General features: G+C 39.0%; 2 long non-coding RNA genes across 2 annotated transcripts in view; both read right to left on the bottom strand.

The window, feature by feature from the left end:
* The window catches only part of LOC125092286 (uncharacterized), a 48,229-nt gene that overhangs the window by 22,386 nt on the left and 6,069 nt on the right, over positions 1-19,774 (bottom strand). The window lies entirely within an intron of this gene.
* On the bottom strand, positions 5,818-19,128 carry LOC125092288 (uncharacterized). Its single transcript, XR_007124860.1, has 3 exons — positions 19,011-19,128; positions 6,772-6,908; positions 5,818-6,092 (listed from the first exon to the last, which is right to left on the bottom strand). It is a non-coding gene; the product is annotated as an uncharacterized LOC125092288 (long non-coding RNA).

Below are 19,774 nucleotides of genomic sequence, written 5' to 3'. Positions count from 1 at the left end.
AGCTATTATATCTCAAGTGTAGGCTGACTGACCATGAACTCAGTGAAGTGTGAGCTTCAGAGTTACGTACTTATATTAGTAAATTTGTATCATTTTCTTCCAGAGGGCTCCCAAATTTAATGAGTACTGCCCCCCAAATCTGCATTTTTTTGACCACTATAGCAGATACACTTTAAGAATTCAAAAATAATTTTTAAAAGGATGATACTCAGGCTCCTCTGGGCCCATTGTTGGATTTCAGGGTTCCTTTAAAGAATGGATCTACTGCATTGAAGCAATTTAACTTAAAACTGTTCCTTAATTACATTCTCTTGTTTCAGTTTGTCTCATTGAGCTAAAACTGTCCTGAGTTTGGCTTCCTATTCATCTAGAGGACTTAAGTTCATTCATATCTATCACAATACTCGTAGTTTGTGGGTGTTTTTTTTTCCCTCTTTTCTCTGTTACCCACTTGTCCCTTATCAATGTTACTTTTGATTTCTGAACTATATCCTGCTTATTTCTTTCACGTAGTTTGCAAGATAGAAGAGCAGATTCCCCACAAAATGGTAAAAGGACTAGGATACGTAGGTTGTCTATCCATGACCTAGGGGAAAATATGAAATCCCTGAGTTAAAATACAGCGAGACCCTGAGGTGCAGGAAATACCATTTTTGCTCAGGTTGCTGTTCCCAAAATGACCTCACCTAGCTTCTCTGCTTGGCTGATTTTTCAGTTCTCACAATAGCAAAGGGCCTCCCAAGAGTTACATCTGCTCCCCTCTTCCCACTCCATGAGTTAGGCATATCTAATATGTAATGCTCTAGCTCTGTATAAAAATCTCCCTTAGAGCACTCTTCCCAACCATTCTTCCTTTTGTTTTCTTACTTGTCCCCATGGAGAGATGATCAGCAACCTGAGAAGTGGAAGAGTATGTTCCATTTCTCTAGCTTCAGCTCCATAGAGAATGCCTGGCAGCTTGGATGGCTCAGTATGTATTGGATGACTAGATGGTGAAGTCCATGAACTCTAACTAGACTCCATTGGAGGATGCAGTGGGAAGGGAAGGCTGCAGGAAATGTAAGGCTTGATCTAAAACCACCAAATAAGTTGACATTGACTTAGTGGAGGGGCAACACGACGTGCAGAGGACACAGTGCGAGAAGAGGCACAGAGGTGGGAGTTAAGCACATGGCGCTGCCAGGGCGACAAGGCAGGGTCATTTGGAGCTGTGAGATTATGTTGGCCAGTAGGAGACCGCACAGGAGTGGCAATAGTTAAGGTCTTAAACAGGAAATACAGCTTTGTTTGTTTTGGATGCACTAGGCAAAAGGGGAGCTATTGCTGTTAGAATCCAAAGGCCAGAGGAGGTTGTAATTGTTTTCACTGAATTTGCTGAGTCTTGCTGTTCTTGTTGCTTATTTAATTATTTTTCATGAGAATGTGAGGCTATAATTTCTCTCTGGTCTTATGCTGTGTGACGTAACTAATATGGCTCATCGGGACAGAACTGCTGGGAGCATTAATTAGAATTATTATGTTATACAAGCATTTAAAGCCAGAGTCAAACGTTGGTAATTGGAAAACCTTGGAAGACATAAGCTTCAAACCATTCTTTATGCTTTAGCATCACATGAAGATACTAAATGAGAAAGCCAAAAACTGATGTGATTAATGTCTAACATACTGATCCTGAGTTTAGTGGCAACTATTACTTGAATGACAAAATGTGACACGTTGCAGAAAAAAAAAGTCTCACTTTCAAAGAAGTTTATTTTTCTCCCTTTAAGATACTAATGCAAACTTTAGTTGTCAACTAAAATATATGAGAGGAAAGACTCTTTCAAACTCCTTTTAAATGCTTTCTAGCATTAAAGAGTATATTTAGTTGGGGGAAGAAAAAAAGGAAAAGCAATCTTGTACTTAGCTGTCACTCTTAGAACCACAACTTAGGAACCTGAGGCTTCCAACTATGTCTTCTGAATGAAGTTCTCAACTTGATACAACAGGAAAAGCTGATTGCATTCTACTGAAAATAGTTGGAGTCTATTTAATCAAGTGTGCCTGCTTTCGTCATAATTTGCCACTAAATGAAATTAATATTAAAAATACTTTTCAAGATGATTTTATTGTGCTTTTTACATCGAAGTTTGGGGCCATATTAAAATTATCAAGTACTCATCCCCAAGTGCTCTGTGGTAGAGGCCGGTATATGATCAAAGAGGACTGATAAGCAGGTAAACTTAGAAATTTGAAAAATCCATGCATAGGCCTGAATTTCAGAAGTATCCTCCATGGAAAGTTTATTTTTTATACAAAGTATCTTAAATTATTGTGTGCTTTTCACAAGAGCAGAAACCATGACTGAGAGAGCGGAATACCAGACATATCATCATTCTGACATCTTGGGAAGGAAACAGCAATGGTGAATTTAGCCGTAAGGCAGGCAAGGTATTCTTCCTTAAGTATTTCATTCCTCTAACAATTAAGGGTACTCATGGCTTGTTCTGATGAAAGGTAAAGTCACATCAAAACTTCTGCAGATAGGTTTTCTTCCACAGGAGACCTAAGAAACTATACTGGAACTCCCATGGAGTTTTAGAACATGTCTTTGCCCAAACATGCCTGTATTCAAGACAGTCAGCCAGGGCTTTGTAGCTGCCGAAATCTCCACCTTTGCCAAAACAGAATAGTCCCAGGTTTCCCTGTGTTTGAGTATCTGCTGCTACTAGACAAGTCACTTTGTTGCTTAAAACAACAGCAATGTATTGTTGCCTCGAACTCTCTAGGTCATGAACTGATGCAGGGCTTGGCTGGGCGTTTTGTCTGCTCCAGGCAGCAATGGCGGTAGTCATGCTCCGGCTGCATTTGGCTGGTGGCTGAGCTAGTGTCGGAGATATAAAGCTCCACTCATATGTCTGGTACCTCAGTGCTCTTCCACGTGGCCTCTGTATGCTCACGTGACGGTTCATCCTTCAGTTGTATGGCCCAAGTTTCCTTTACATCATGGAGGCCAGCTTCCTGTCCAGAGAAAACAGAAGATGCCACTTCTGTGTTGGGCCTGGCACTCACACTGTGGCAATTCTGCTCTGTCCTGTGGTCAGAGTAAATCACAAAGTTGGCTCAAATTCAAGAGGAGAGGAAACTAACTCCATCTCTTCATGATGTGCTTTCAAAAAGAGAAAGAATTGATGTGGGCACCTTTGGAGACAAAACCCTGCATCTCTATGTGGGTGACTTAGAGTCCCAGACTGGCCTTCCTCCTGTGGGAATTTATAGTGGAACAGATCTGGCACTGAATCATGGTTCTACCTCTTCTCATTTAGGTAATGCAATACAGTAAAAGCTCACCTGAGCAATGTCTTCTTTATCTGTGAAATTGGGATAATATTACTTCCTTGGATAGTTATGAGAATTAAGAGACTTACATATAGAGAGTGGCATATATCAGGTGCTTAAGAATGTCTGTTGTTGTTGTCATTATTATTTTTGTTATTAGATAAATGTTGGGGAAAACCTTCTTAGCATACTTCTTCCTAGAATTCTTTCTATTCAGAAGGCAAACTGAAAGACTAGAAGAAAATTGTGATGCTCTTCTGAGCCACTCCTGTGAGACACTCTAGCCTTTTCATGTCAGAAGCCTCTTGAATGGAAGGGAATCTTAGAGAATTAAGGATAAACCACACATTCAGAATTTTAGGCTGATCGCGAAAGAGATGAAGATTGCTGATTTTCACCCCAACATACAAATGGGGTAAAATCCTGAGAGGAAAGATATAGGACGATATATCACAGACTTCTATCAATTGCTTTGGTTACATAATTCAAATATGTAATAGTAGTATAATCATATGAAGTAGACTTTCCATTATGAAATATCGTATGTGATATATAACACACAGATGTATATATTTTTGTTTAATTTCTTACATATATTTGCACATACATATGCTAAAAGAGAGTCATTCTGTTAATCTTCCCAAAGACAATAATTTATTATTTTTGTTGCATGAAAGAAAGAGCATTCTACACATGTAGCACGTACTTCAGTCAGGACTAGCTTCATGGGCACATGACCTGTACACTTGAACAGGGGCCCATGCTTAGAAGTCCTCATATTTGTCACCATCTTGAAAACCTTAGTAATTTTTGAAGAAGGGTCCCTGCATTTTCATTTTTTTCACTGGTCCTGGCAAATTACTTAGCTTGCCCTGACTTCAATACACTGTTAACTATGAAATCATCCAATTTTGATTAGAGATTAAAAAAAAATTGTTTATTTGTATGTGCATATCAGTAAGTAGATACATGTATAAAATATTCATAGATAAAATGTCTGTCATTCAGCAAATAGCTATTGAGGGCAGACTTTTATGTATGTGGACAGTATACTACTTTTATCATGTATCACTATACTATTTGATATATTTTATCAGAAAGAGAAATCAAGAAGTTTTGCAATTCTTGAGACAGATGTTCCAAAGAATGTTACCAGAAGGCTCTTTATTAACTCTTCAGGGGTAGGGGGGTGACAGGTACATCCCTTCTCCTTAAGTATCAACCCAGAGATGTCTCTTGTGGCCCACTCTGTTTCCAATGTGCTCACTCATCCAAAAGTAGTAACCTTACTGTCACAAAAATCATTTGCATTGTGCAAAATAAAGTGACTCAACTGCCAAAAACAATGTTCATGACAAAAAAAAATAGTTCTTTTTTCTCTTTTTACAGATAAAATTAAGTATGATAACGGCATGTTGAGCTTGAGGAATGGATGGAGCTTGGTCTTACTCTCTTTTTTGTATGTGTGGTTTTAGAATGCCTTTGGCTATGAATTACTCATTCCTTTATGTAGAAACAGTCTGATATAAAACATCAGACAATTTCCAGAAACTCTATTATTTCGAAACTTTAAAAGATAAAAAATAAGCAAATGGTCAAATTAAGTAAGTCAATAAAAGCTGTGATAGTGAGGAAGGTCTCCTGGCTTCCAATGGCTTTGAAAATATAAAGTAGTAAATCAAATTTCATTTTGTCCTCAGAGAAGCCATCATGAGAGCTCAGTCTCCATCCAGAACTGGCATTACCAAATGTTTGCTTCTTAGTAATGATAGCCCTGGTAAGAAAATTGCCAATCTTCAGCTTATTCAAAAATCCCAAGTCCTTATTAAGCCCAGTCAACAAATGTGCAATTCAAATTCTATTTTTTCATCTCCCTGAAAAATCTCTAATTAAAAATACAATGATTTTTAAGTATCACACTAAGGCAGTGGATTACAGTTTATGCCTTCTTATTTTTCTAAATGTTAATATGAAATTCCAGCATTTAGAGGGTCCTCCCCCCTTTTTATAAATGTTAATAAGGAATTTCAGAAAAAGTAAGACTATAAGCAAAATCTCTGTATTTATGTGAGAGCTTTGATGACAAGGGCCTGTGGTACACACATACACTCAAGTTTTTGCATTATTTATGACCAAGAGAAACCTTAACTGCTGACCTTAAAATACTGTAAGCTACCTTACTATTTTCTTAGCGTAACAAGTAGAAAATAGTTTGTGTCCTGGGGAATCCATAATAAAACCTCAAAGGCACATTGCATTTTGGTCAAGGTACTCTTTTTTTTTTTTTTTTTAAGATTTTATTTATTTGAGAGAGAGACAGTGAGAGAGAGCATGAGCGAGGAGAAGGTCAGAGGGAGAAGCTGGGAGCCTGATGCGGACTCGATCCCAGGACTCCGGGATCATGACCTGAGCCAAAGGCAGTCGTCCAACCAACTGAGCCACCCAGGCGTCCCTTGGTCAAGGTACTCTTGAGCAAATATTCATTCCCAATATCTCCCACCCCCATCTAGGTGAGAAGAGTATATACACCCATGATCCCCTGATGTTGGGTTTGGTCATGTAACTTGACATGACGTAACCTGAGACTTGAAAAGTGCTGTGTGATTCTGGGCTTAGGCTCATTCTGTTCCTACTGTATCACTGCCATGAGAAGAGGGTACAGGTAGCCCCTGGTGCAAAAAGAATGAGAAATACATAGAGTGGACTTGGACCCTCAATTCAGCTTGGAGCCAGGCCCAAACAAAGTCAGCCAAGATCATAAAACCCCAGCCAGCCTGCAGAAACATGAGAGAGAAATAAGTTCTTGCGGTATGCATTGAATTTGGGTTTCTTCTTTTCTACACAACACAACTGTGACAACAGCAAACTGATTCAGCACAGTCTTCAAAGAACTACACTGGAATTTTTAAGCTCTTCCAGGACAAACTCTGGTTCAATATATACACAGGTAAGACATTATATTCATTGCTAGAATTGTTAAACTGAGATACCAAACAATATGAGATTATCTGAGAATAACATTCTCTACAAAAATTATCTATGCAAAATTACTAAGTGTTTATATTAAAATACACATAAATTTCAGTTATCTTATACTATCAACAATATGTTCATCCTGAAATTCACCAAATATTTTTTAATGTCTATTATGCATTACCAAGCACATGTGAGGATCATTTAGATTCCTAACCAGGAGTGCACAAGGAGTGGCCCAGAGTTCAGTAAGCACAGCATAAGATCCATCTAGGAACTTTCTGACATGTTCTCCTCATCACCTTCATCCCTTGTTGTCTCAGTTGGTGTTTAACCTCTTTCCTCCTGACTTGGCTATTTTCAGAAGTTTTACTACCATTACTGTTCAGTACATTTCTCTACCTCTTGTTTTTGACCTTCTGTTTTTACAGCATTTTAAATAAAATGTCATCAAAAAGAAAATGATTCTAGGAAACCCACCTTCCTAGTTTAGAGCAATTTGGTTCTTGGGAATAGGAGAGAAGAATGGCAAGCTTCTCTAATTTTTACCATGATGCTCTGTTCTATCGGCTTCAAGCAAATCACATAGCTTTATTGTATCTCAGTTTCACTCTCATCTGTCAAATGGGGAAAAGAATAACATATACCCATGCTCCTCAGCACTGAAAACACTAAACTAAAGCAAGCTGTTTCTTTCTCTTTATTTAGAGGCAGTTTTCAGCCATATCAAGTTTTCTTCTTATGAGAAAAGCAAAAAAAAAAAAAAAAACAAAAACCCACACCTGCCTTTCACTATAATGCATCTCCTGTGTAGCATCTCCCACTAAATGAAAATGCATTTCCTTTTCGTAAAAGCAAAGAAACAATCTCATACAGAAAAACTTTTTCTAAATTTTTCTTCTAGCATCGCTGTTATGGATATGCTTGTGAGTTTACTGCTAGACAGTGGTCCAAATGGCCCAAAATAGATCTTGCTATTGAACAGTTTGCTATTACGATTGATAAGTTCATACCAGTGTTGTGTTTCATAAAATATGTATGTTGTTTTATTTGTCTTTGTTCTTTCTTATTTCTCCACGATGTTTTTGTTTGAAGTTGATGTGTCTTGATTCAGCTGTAGCTTGGTCATTGCCATATGGCCTTCCTTGGTGTTTGTTTGTCTTTGGGCTCCTTATCTAGTTATCAGTCCAAAAACCAGTAAAAGGAAACAAAAACTGGTTTCATTCAAATAGTAAATGGCTTGACTCAGTAGAAGTATGAAAGGGAACTGTTGGTTAAAACCATTATTGAGGGTTGCCTGGGTGGCTCAGTTGGTTAAGTGTCTGCCTTCAGCTCTGGCCATGATCCCAGAGTCCTGCGATTGAGACCTGCATTGGGCTCCCTACTCAGCGGGGAATCTGCTTCTCCCTCTCCCTTTGCTCCTTCCCCACAATTCATGCTCTCTTGCTCACCGTATCAAGTAAAATCTTTTTTAAAAAACCCATTATTGAAATTTTCAGGTATAATTTCTGTATTATATATGTACATGTATTTTATTACCTATATATCCTCATTGTTATGGATATTTGAGAGCTTTCTTATTCTTTAAATTCCTCTACAGTTTTAAAAGTGTCAAATCAGGAGGGAGTCAAGATGGCGGAGAAGTAGCAGGCTGAGACTACTTCGGGTAGCGGGAGATCAGCTAAATAGCTTATCTAAAGATTGCAAACACCTACAAATCCAACGGGAGATTGAAGAGAAGAAGAACAGCAATTCCAGAAACAGAAAATCAACCACTATCTGAAAGGTAGGACTGGCGGAGAAGTGAATCCAAAGCGACGGGAAGATAGACCGCAGGGGGAGGGGCCGGCTCCTGGCGAGCAGCGGAGCAACGGAGCAAAATCAGGACTTTTAAAAGTCTGTTCCGCTGAGGGACATCGCTCCAGAGGCTTAACTGGGGTGAAGCCCAGGCGGGGTCAGCGCGGCCTCAGGTCCCGCAGGGTCACAGAAGGATCGGGGGTGTCTGAGTGTCGCAGAGCTTACCGGTATTGGAGCGGGGAAGCCGGCTACAGAGACAGAGCCGAGGAGTGACTCTCAGCTCGGGGTTGCCTTGAACCGGTCGCAGGCTCGGTCAGCTCGGAGCGTGGCCGGAGGCCAGGGTGACGGGAGTCATTGGGCGCTGTTCTCTGAGGGCGCACTGAGGAGTGGGGCCCCGGGCTCTCGGCACCTCCGGGCCAGAGACCGGGAGGCCGCCATCTTCATTCCCGCCCTCCGGAACTCTACGGAAAGCACTCAGGGAACAAAAGCTCCCGAAAGCAAACCTGAGCGGATTACTCAACGCGGCCCCGGGTAAGGGCGGTGCAACTCCGCCTGGGGCAAAGACACTTGAGAATCACTACAACAGGCCCCTCCCGCAGAAGATCAACGAGAAACCCAGCCAGGACCAAGTTCACCTACCGAGGACTGCAGTTTCAATACCAAGGAGAGCGGCGGAATTCCAGAGGAGAAGAAAGCAAAGCACGGAACTCATGGCTTTCTCCCCATGATTTTTTAGCCTTGCAGTTAATTTAATTTTTTTTTCTTTTTCAATTTTTTTTCTCTTCTTCTGCTAAATTTTTTTTAACTTTTACCGTTTTCTTTTTTAACGTTTTTAAAATAGTTTATCTAATATATATATATATTTTTTCTCTTTTTATATTTTTTCTTTATCGGCTTTCTTTTTTAAAATAGTTTCTTTTTTTTTTTTTTCTTTTTGAACTCTTTTTATCCCCTTTCTCCCCCCTCACAATTTGGGATCTCTTCTGATTTGGCTAAAGCATATTTTCCTGGGGTTGTTGCCACCCTTTTAGTATTTTACTTGCTCCTTCATAAACTCTTATCTGGACAAAATGACAAGGCGGAAAAATTCACAACAAAAAAAAGAACAAGAGGCAGTACCAAAGGCTAGGGACCTAATCAATACAGACATTGGTAATATGTGAGATATAGAGTTCAGAATGACGATTCTCAAGGTTCTAGCCGGGCTTGAAAAAGGCATGGAAGATATTAAAGCAACCCTCTCGGGAGATATAAAAGCCCTTTCTGGAGAAATAAAAGAACTAAAATCTAACCAAGTTGAAATCAAAAAAGCTATTAATGAGGTGCAATCAAAAATGGAGGCTCTCACTGCTAGGATAAATGAGGCAGAAGAAAGAATTAGCAATATAGAAGACCAAATGACAGTGAATAAAGAAGCTGAGCAGAAGAGGGACAAACAGCTACTGGACCACGAGGGGAGAATTCGAGAGATAAGTGACACCATAAGACGAAACAACATTAGAATAATTGGGATTCCAGAAGAAGAGGAAACAGAGAGGGGAACAGAAGGTATATTGGAGAGAATTATTGGAGAGAATTTCCCCAATATGGCAAAGGGAACAAGCATCAAAATTCAAGAGGTTCAGAGAACCCCCCTCAAAATCAATAAGAATAGGTCCACACCCCGTCACCTAATAATAAAATTTACAAGTCTTAGTGACAAAGAAAAGATCCTGAAAGCAGCCCGGGAAAAGAAGTCTGTAACGTACAATGGTAAAAATATTAGATTGGCAGCAGACTTATCCACAGAGACCTGGCAGGCCAGAAAGAGCTGGCATGATATATTCAGAGTACTAAATGAGAAAAACATGCAGCCAAGAATACTATATCCAGCTAGGTTATCATTGAAAATAGAAGGAGAGATTAAAAGCTTCCAGGACAAACAAAAACTGAAAGAATTTGCAAATACCAAACCAGCTCTACAGGAAATATTGAAAGGGGTCCTCTAAGCAAAGAGAGACCCTAAAAGTAGTAGATCAGAAAGAAACAGAGACAATGTACAATAACAGTCACCTTACAGGCAATACAATGGCACTAAATTCATATCTCTCAATACTTACCCTGAATGTTAATGGGCTAAATGCCCCAATCAAAAGACACAGGGTATCAGAATGGATAAAAAAACAAAACCCATCTATATGTTGCCTACAAGAAACTCATCTTAAACCCGAAGACACCTCCAGGTTTAAAGTGAGGGGGTGGAAAAGAATTTACCATGCTAATGGACATCAGAAGAAAGCAGGAGTGGCAATCCTTATATCAGATCAATTAGATTTTAAGCCAAAGACTATAATAAGAGATGAGGAAGGACACTATATCATACTCAAAGGAACTGTCCAACAAGAAGATCTAACAAATTTAAATATCTATGCCCCTAACGTGGGAGCAGCCAACTATATAAACCAATTAATAACAAAATCAAAGAAACACATCGACAAGAATACAATAATAGTAGGGGATTTTAACACTCCCCTCACTGAAATGGACAGATCATCCAAGCAAAAGATCAACAAGGAAATCAAGGCCTTAAATGACACACTGGACCAGATGGACATCACAGATATATTCAGAACATTTCATCCCAAAGCAACAGAATACACATTCTTCTCTAGTGCACATGGAACATTCTCCAGAATAGATCACATTCTTGGTCCTAAATCAAGTCTCAACCGGTATCAAAAGATTGGGATCATTCCCTGCATATTTTCAGACCACAATGCTCTGAAGCTAGAACTCGATCACAAGAGGAAATTTGGAAAGAACCCAAATACATGGAGACTAAACAGCATCCTTCTAAAGAATGAATGGTCAACCAGGAAATTAAAGAAGAATTGAAAAAATTTATGGAAACAAATGATAATGAAAACACAACGGTTCAGAATCTGTGGGACACAACAAAGGCAGTCCTGAGAGGAAAATATATAGCAGTACAAGCCCTTCTCAAGAAACAAGAAAGGTCTCAGGTACACAACCTAACCCTACACCTAAAGGAGCTGGAGAAAGAACAAGAAAGAAACCCTAAACCCAGCAGGAGAAGAGAAATCATAAAGATCAGAGCAGAAATCAATGAAATAGAAACCAAAAAAACAATAGAACAAATCAACGAAACTAGGAGCTGGTTCTTTGAAAGAATTAATAAGATTGATAAACCCCTGGCCAGACTTATCAAAAAGAAAAGAGAAAGGACCCAAATAAATAAAATCGTGAATGAAAGAGGAGAGATCACAACGAACACCAAAGAAATACAGACAATTATAAGAACATACTATGAGCAACTCTACGCCAACAAATTTGACAATCTGGAAGAAATGGATGCATTCCTAGAGACATATAAACTACCACAACTGAACCAGGAAGAAATAGAAAGCCTGAACAGACCCATAACCAGTAAGGAGATTGAAACAGTCATCAAAAATCTCCAAACAAACAAAAGCCCAGGGCCAGATGGCTTCCCGGGGGAATTCTACCAAACATTTAAAGAAGAACTAATTCCTATTTTCCTGGAACTGTTCCAAAAAATAGAAATAGAAGGAAAACTTCCAAACTCATTTTATGAGGCCAGCATCACCTTGATCCCAAAACCAGACAAGGATCCCAACAAAAAAGAGAACTACAGACCAATATCCTTGATGAACACAGATGCAAAAATTCTCACCAAAATACTAGCCAATAGGATTCAACAGTACATTAAAAGGATTATTCACCACGACCAAGTGGGATTTATTCCAGGGCTGCAAGGTTGGTTCAACATCCGCAAATCAATCAATGTGATACAACACATTAATAAAAGAAAGAACAAGAACCATATGATACTCTCCATAGATGCTGAAAAAGCATTTGACAAAGTACAGCATCCCTTCCTGATCAAAACTCTTCAAAGTGTAGGGATAGACGGCACATACCTCAATATTATCAAAGCCATCTATGAAAAACCCACCGCAAATATCATTCTCAATGGAGAAAAACTGAAAGCTTTTCCGCTAAGGTCAGGAACACGGCAGGGATGTCCGTTATCACCACTGCTATTCAACATAGTACTAGAAGTCCTAGCCTCAGCAATCAGACAACAAAAGGAAATTAAAGGCATCCAAATCGGCAAAGAAGAAGTCAAACTATCACTCTTTGCAGATGATATGATACTCTATGTGGAAAACCCAAAAGACTCCACTCCAAAACTGCTAGAACTTGTACAGGAATTCAGTAAAGTGTCAGGATATAAAATCACTGCACAGAAATCAGTTGCATTTCTCTACACCAACAAGACAGAAGAAAGAGAAATTAAGGAGTCCATCCCATTTACAATTGCACCCAAAACTATAAGATACCTAGGAATAAACCTAACCAAAGAGACTAAGAATCTATACTCAGAAAACTATAAAGTACTCATGAAAGAAATTGAGGAAGACACAAAGAAATGGAAAAATGTTCCATGCTCCTGGATTGGAAGAATAAATATTGTGAAAATGTCTATGCTATCTAAAGCAATCTACACATTTAATGCAATTCCTATCAAAGTACCACCCATTTTTTTCAAAGAAATGGAACAAATAATCCTAAAATTTATATGGAACCAGAAAAGACCTCGAATAGCCAAAGGAATATTGAAAAAGAAAGCCAAAGTTCGTGGCATCACAATTCCGGACTTCAAGCTCTATTACAAAGCTGTCATCATCAAGACAGCATGGTACTGGCACAAAAACAGACACATAGATCAATGGAACAGAATAGAGAGCCCAGAAATGGACCCTCAACTCTATGGTCAACTTATCTTCGACAAAGCAGGAAAGAATGTCCAATGGAACAAAGACAGCCTCTTCAATAAATGGTGTTGGGAAAATTGGACAGCCACATGCAGAAAAATGAAATTGGATCATTTCCTTACACCACACACGAAAATAGACTCAAAATGGATGAAGGATCTCAATGTGAGAAAGGAATCCATCAAAATCCTCGAGGAGAACATAGGCAGCAACCTCTTCGACGTCAGCCGCAGCAACATCTTCCTATAAACATCACCAAAGGCAAGGGAAGCAAGGGCAAAAATGAACTTTTGGGATTTTATCAAGATCAAAAGCTTTTGCACAGCAAAGGAAACAGTGAACAAAACCAAAAGACAACTGACAGAATGGGAGAAGATATTTGCAAATGACATATCAGATAAAGGGCTAGTGTCCAAAATCTATAAAGAACTTAGCAAACTCAACACCCAAAGAACAAATAATCCAATCAAGAAATGGGCAGAGGACATGAACAGACATTTCTGCAAAGAAGACATCCAAATGGCCAACAGACACATGAAAAAGTGCTCCATATCACTCGGCATCAGGGAAATACAAATCAAAACCACCATGAGATATCACCTCACACCAGTCAGAATGGCTAAAATTAACAAGTCAGGAAATGACAGATGCTGGCGAGGATGCGGAGAAAGGGGAACCCTCCTACACTGTTGGTGGGAATGCAAGCTGGTGCAACCACTCTGAAAAACAGCATGGAGGTTCCTCAAAATGTTGAAAATAGAACTACCCTATGACCCAGCAATTGCACTGCTGGGTATTTACCCTAAAGATACAAACGTAGTGATCCGAAGGGGCACGTGCACCCGAATGTTTATAGCAGCAATGTCTACAATAGCCAAACTATGGAAAGAACGTAGATGTCCATCTACAGACGAATGGATAAAGAAGAAGTGGTATATATACACAATGGAATACTATGCAGCCATCAAAAGAAATGAAATCTTGCCATTTGCGACGATGTGGATGGAACTAGAGGGTATCATGCTTAGCGAAATAAGTCAATCGGAGAAAGACAACTATCATATGATCTCCCTGATATGAGGGAGAGGAGATGCAACATGGGGGGTTGAGGGGGTAGGAGAAGAGTAAATGAAACAAGATGGGATTGGGAGGGAGACAAACCATAAGTGACTCTTAATCTCACAAAACAAACTGAGGGTTGATGGGGGGAGGGGGTTGGGAGAGGGGGGTGGGGTTATGGATATTGGGGAGGGTATGTGCTATGGTGAGTGCTGTGAAGTGTGTAAACCTGGCGATTCGCAGACCTGTACCCCTGGGGATAAATATATATGTTTATAAAGCTGTAAAAAAAAAAAAGAAAAGAAAAAAGAAAGGATGAATACCCAAGTTTTGTAGCAACATGGACGGGACTGGAAGAGATTATGCTGAGTGAAATAAGTCAAGCAGAGAGAGTCAATTATCATATGGTTTCACTTATTTGTGGAGCATAACAAATAGCATGGAGGACAAGGGGAGATGGAGAGGAGAAGGGAGTTGAGGGAAATTGGAAGGGGAGGTGAACCATGAGAGACTATGGACTCTGAAAAACGATCTGAGAATTTTGAAGGGGTGGGGGGTGGGAGGTTGGGGGCACCAGGTGGTGGGTATTGTAAAGGGCAGGGATTGCATGGAGCACTGGGTGTGGTGCAAAAATAATGAATACTGTTATGCTGTAAAAATAAAAAAAAATTAAAAAAAAAAAAGTGTCAAATCAAGGTACCTGGATGGCTCAGTGGGTTAAGCCTCTGCCTTTGGCTCAGGTCATGATCTCAGGGTCCTGGGATCCAGACCTGCATTGGGCTCTCTGCTCAGCAGGGAGCCTGCTTCTGCCTTTCTCTCTGCCTGCCTCTCTGCCTACTTCTGATATCTCTCTCTCTCTCTGTGTCAAATAAATAAATAAAATATTTTTAAAAATAAATAAATAAATAAATAAAAGTGTCAAATCATGAAAATAGAGTTTAAAAAAAACTATCTAGGTGCCAAGATAAAACTCATATTGAATGACCTAGATTAAAACTAGTTTAATAGGAAATACTTATCTTTTTTTTTAAAGATTTTATTTATTCATTTGACACAGAGAGAGAGACATCACAAGTAGGCAGAGAGGCAGGGAGAGAGAGAGGAAGGGAAGCAGGCTCCCTGCCAAGCAGAGAGCCCGATGCAGGGCTCGATCCCAGGACCCTGGGATCATGACCCAAGCCAAAGGCAGAGGCTTTAACCCACTGAGCCACCCAGGCACGCCAATAGGAAATATTTATCTTGATTTAAAAGCCCAGTGTCTTTTATGAATAATTTTCTTAAAATGACAGCAAGTGTACATATCCCTTAATAGTTACCACAACAATAAGAGTGCCATAGAACCTGAAATTTAATAATTCTGGAGAGAGTTTCTTCAGTTTTGCAAAGGCATCACTCTAATTAAGCAGTGAAGAAGTTAATTACTTTATGGCTTGTTGATTCATTCTCAGAAAATAAATTTTTAAATATCATACTCAGGTCCTAAGGCTCAGCTCAGTGTTGCATTATACATAACATGGTTGCGACAGACCCCATAAACCACGTGCCACTGAAAATAGGAAAGGACCTCCCTAATGCAAATACCAAATATTACACATTAATCACAATATGGCTTTGCCATCAATTTCACATTTACATGCAACTGCAATGTGCATAGCCATTTTCTTTTGAATGAATTTTAGGTGCATTTTAAAAACGCATTATACTTATAGACATTGACATTTTTAAAAGCTGTTCAAGTTGAAATCAAATTAGAACAAACCAGTTAATATTTGTTTTAATAGGAACACAAATGACTCAGTGTTGGAAAAGCCAGTAATAAGTTGTTCTACTTTGCTTGTAATGCACATTTAATGTGTTGTCCTTCACACAGCAACGCGATGCCACCATTAGCAGATCATCTGCTTTCTGCTTTTTTTCAAATGTGACAGTGAGTTTTCTCTGAAGCAGCTACACTATAGAACTTAATTTCACCAAATTCTGTAGATGCCTTAACTAGAGGTACTGAGTATAAAAGTTTAACTCTTTACAGAATGTATTTTATTCATTACTTTATTATGCTTGTACTTTAACAATATTCTTGAGTGGACTAATTTATTTGTTGACGCTGAAGGAGAACTTACTATCTCTGTTAGTTAAGAGTAAAAATATTTGGGATATTCATAGGAATTGTAAGCTCTGGTACCAAAATGTTAACAATTTCTATGTATATTCAAGAGAATTATGGGTGTTTAAATTATTTTCTATGTATTTTATGTCTTCTGTAATGGGTAAGCTTCTCTACCCATTCTTGAAATGCTGGCTTGCCTTCATGTTTATCTGACTCTGTAGTCTTTTTCTTGCTGATCTCATTCATGTTCATTGCTTCCATTTTCAGATACTTGCTCATGACTTCAGATGTGCATCTCAAGGTCAGACCTCTCTGAACATTCAGCTTCATATATATTTCTGCTTGCCTGATACCTTCCCTTGAATATTTATCAAAGGTGCTTCACATGCAACCTTTTTAAAAAATTGAACTCACAACCATACCCCCAAATTACATCCATTCTGGTGCCCAATGTTGGTACACTGTACACTTGCAGATTCCCCAAACTTAGCAGGTAATTCAAGTATGAGTGCACGCCCCCTCACCACGGATATAAGCAGGCATTTGGGACACTGTTTTCTCCTATACCATCCATATGCAAAGCTGCATGTGAGTCTTGCAGATTCTGTTCTGATGTGGCTTTCTCATCTGTGCAGATTTCTCCATCTCCAGCGTCACAATCCTGCAATACTGCACAAGTGTCCAGAATTCTTTTTCCTACACATTTCTGTTTTGTTTTCATCGTTTCTGTTAATCTGTTCTCTACATTGTGGCCACAGAGATCTTTAGAAAATGCCTATCTGATCAGGTCCTTTCCCTGCTCTAATCCCTTCAGTGGTTCTATTTTGCACAGGAAAAGAAACCCAAACTCCTTACTGTTCTTCTCATTGATTTTCGCACTCAAACAAGAGCGGTCTTCCATCAGTCTGTTGAGTGCATCAAACTTACTCTTCTTTCGGACCCTTGCACAGGCAGGTCCCTTAAGGAACAGTCTTGAAACTCTACCCCACCTTTGTTATTCTAACTCAAATCTATCCTTTTCCTAGGTTAAAATACTAATTCTTCAGGATAGCCTTCCTAAACTTACTGAATCAAATAGTATCTTACTATTTTATCACCCTGTCCTTTACCTTCATAATCTTGAAGAGTTTGTAATAAATACGTGTGTGTGTGTCTGTCTGTCTGTCTGTGTGTCTACTGGGTTTATATCTGTCTCTCCCACTAGATGATAAGCTCCATGAAGCCAGAGTGTGCCCATAGTTTGTTCACCATTTTACCCTCAGTTCTCAGTACATCACATAGCCAAATTCTTTACCAGTAAATGACTATTGAATGGAGGATTGTGATATTTTGTATTCAGGAAAATATTAAAGTGGGGGGTGAAATATACAAGGTCTGGTTGGTATTCAGAGTGCATAGAATCATCATGTTCTCTTGCTATGAGAATGCATGAATTTGACTTTGAGATTCCACTTCCGACTTGAGTAAAAAAGACAACAGAATAGTTTCTCCTAAATAAGAGAGCAAAGCTAAGAGTGTATTTCCTAAGGGTCTTCTCAACTGAATGCTCAGGGTGATTCTATCATGAGCAATGTCCTTGCAATAAGTATCACATGAATTTTTTGCTTATAATGACTTTCATTGTAGTTTATAGCTGAGATCCTTCGTTTTGATGATCAAAATTTTGAATAATATGACAAAGAGAAAAAAAAAAAAGGTGAAAAGAGAAAGTAATTGACCAGGGCTGATTACAAGATACGATACAGAAGAAAGTTGCTTATCCACTGTCAAAGAATCTTTGCCTCTTCTGAGCATAAAAAGAGTTCTTCCAACACACCTCTCTGTCTCTTGCTCAGTCTAGGCCTTTGCTTTTTTTTAGGACTTTGATCAAGTTCTTGGCTATAGTAAATAGAAATTAAATACATAAATGAAAGCTTTTAAATTGCACGAGCCTCCCTCTCTTCGCCTGTATAATCTAGTGACTAAAAGTGACCAGAGGTTGTGTACGATGAGGCACAGGGCACACTTGTAATGCCGGGGATCCTCAGTAAATAAGGAGTTCTGATGATTTTCATTTTATGGTATTTGTCTTGCCTCCTTCCTTTTTCCTCTCCTATCCCTGTGACTCCACAGCAGACAGATATTTTAGACAACAGGTGAGAAAAGCTATACGCCCCATCCCACAACTCAGTCACACCTCAGTTGTAAAAAGCGGTCTGGGGAGCTAAGTTAATGACATTTTTATAGTCACAACCCCTTCTTTCTTAGGACACATCTCACTTGTCTTATAGTGGTTGCGAATTGGTTTTTCCATGCTGTCCCTTCTTATCTGCCCCGTGAGTGCACACGCATGCGCTGAGATGCTTAGTTTTACCATGCCACTAAGAGTGAGCATATAAAGAAAACAAATGAACAACAAACCCAAACCTCTTAAACCATCAGATTATAAATGTTTGAAATACCCCAGTGTCCCTTCAGAACTTCCAAATGGTGTTTTCTTTGCAGGTAAAAATCTACTCTCTTGACATATAGCTTAAATGACTGCTAATATCTAAAATACCCAAACTTTTCTCTTTGCTTGGCAGGCATTTTTTACTTTTTTCCCTTCATTTTGGAAAGAGATTCCCAACAACCCTTCTGTAAAGATAAAATACACAGGCCTCTAGTGTTTAAGTTGACTGAACTTGTGCCTTTGTAGGCATCTTTTTTTTTTTTTCTTCCTTAAATCCTTGTACTTTTGCTATTTTCAGCCAAAGAAAATTTTATCAACTACCTGGTCAGAACTTACATGATTATGATTATGTATACGTTGTTATTATATTTGTTTGGCAGATTACTCCTTTCCAAGTAAATTAATGACATTTCATTTGAAACTTTTATATAACCTACACGTTTCCTGTAGAATCTAAAATTCTTTTCTATTTGTAGTAAGCACCGGTAACAAACAGGCAATACTTGTGATAGGCTAGTCCACCAACCTGTCAGGATAGCATCTGAGGCCTAGACAGGCAAAGGTATGGTCAGGTTGAGAGGCATGCTGGCAGCGAGCCGTCACCGAAGCCCAGATGTCCACGTTCCAGTTGAATGGTCCATGCATCACTCCTCATTTTGTTATATGACCATTGCTACACCTTTGAAAATAGTAGAACATAAGAATAATTTATTGCTGCTTACATTTAAAGTTACTCTGATGGAAAGAAGGATGAATGAGTGGTAAACCTTATGGATTTCCATGTAGCACCCTGAAGACACACAGGAGGGTTCATTCATTACTGCATACTCCACTCTTGGCATGGTGCTTAGCTTTATATGTATTTGTTAAATAAATGTCAAGTAGAAAGAGAGTAGCTGCTGAGTTGATAAAACCTGAAGACATTAATGATGAAACAACAGTCCCCTTAAAGTTCAGTGTCTGAATGCGGCCTTTCACTTTGGGAATTAGAAGCCTCAATTTTGCCTGTTGTGCCACATATCCCATTTGAGCAGTGGCCTGATGGATGCTAACAGCTGTGAGGCAGAGTTGTTTCAAAGAAGGTAGAAAACCAAACAAACCAAAACAAACCACAGCATTAGAGACTTCAAAACCGTTTGTTCTAAATTTAGTACAGTATATGCAACTTGGGAGTTCTAGCTACAGTTATGGTCAAAAATTCTGTAGTTATTTATTTTTTCTAGGCATGAGAGGCAGAATAATTAAGACTACCCTCAATAATTCACATGCCCATATAATCACCTCCCATTG

Source organism: Lutra lutra, chromosome X, assembly GCF_902655055.1.
Source record: "Lutra lutra chromosome X, mLutLut1.2, whole genome shotgun sequence".
Lineage (NCBI taxonomy): Eukaryota > Metazoa > Chordata > Mammalia > Carnivora > Mustelidae > Lutra > Lutra lutra.
This window is presented reverse-complemented; position numbering and strand designations above follow the sequence as displayed.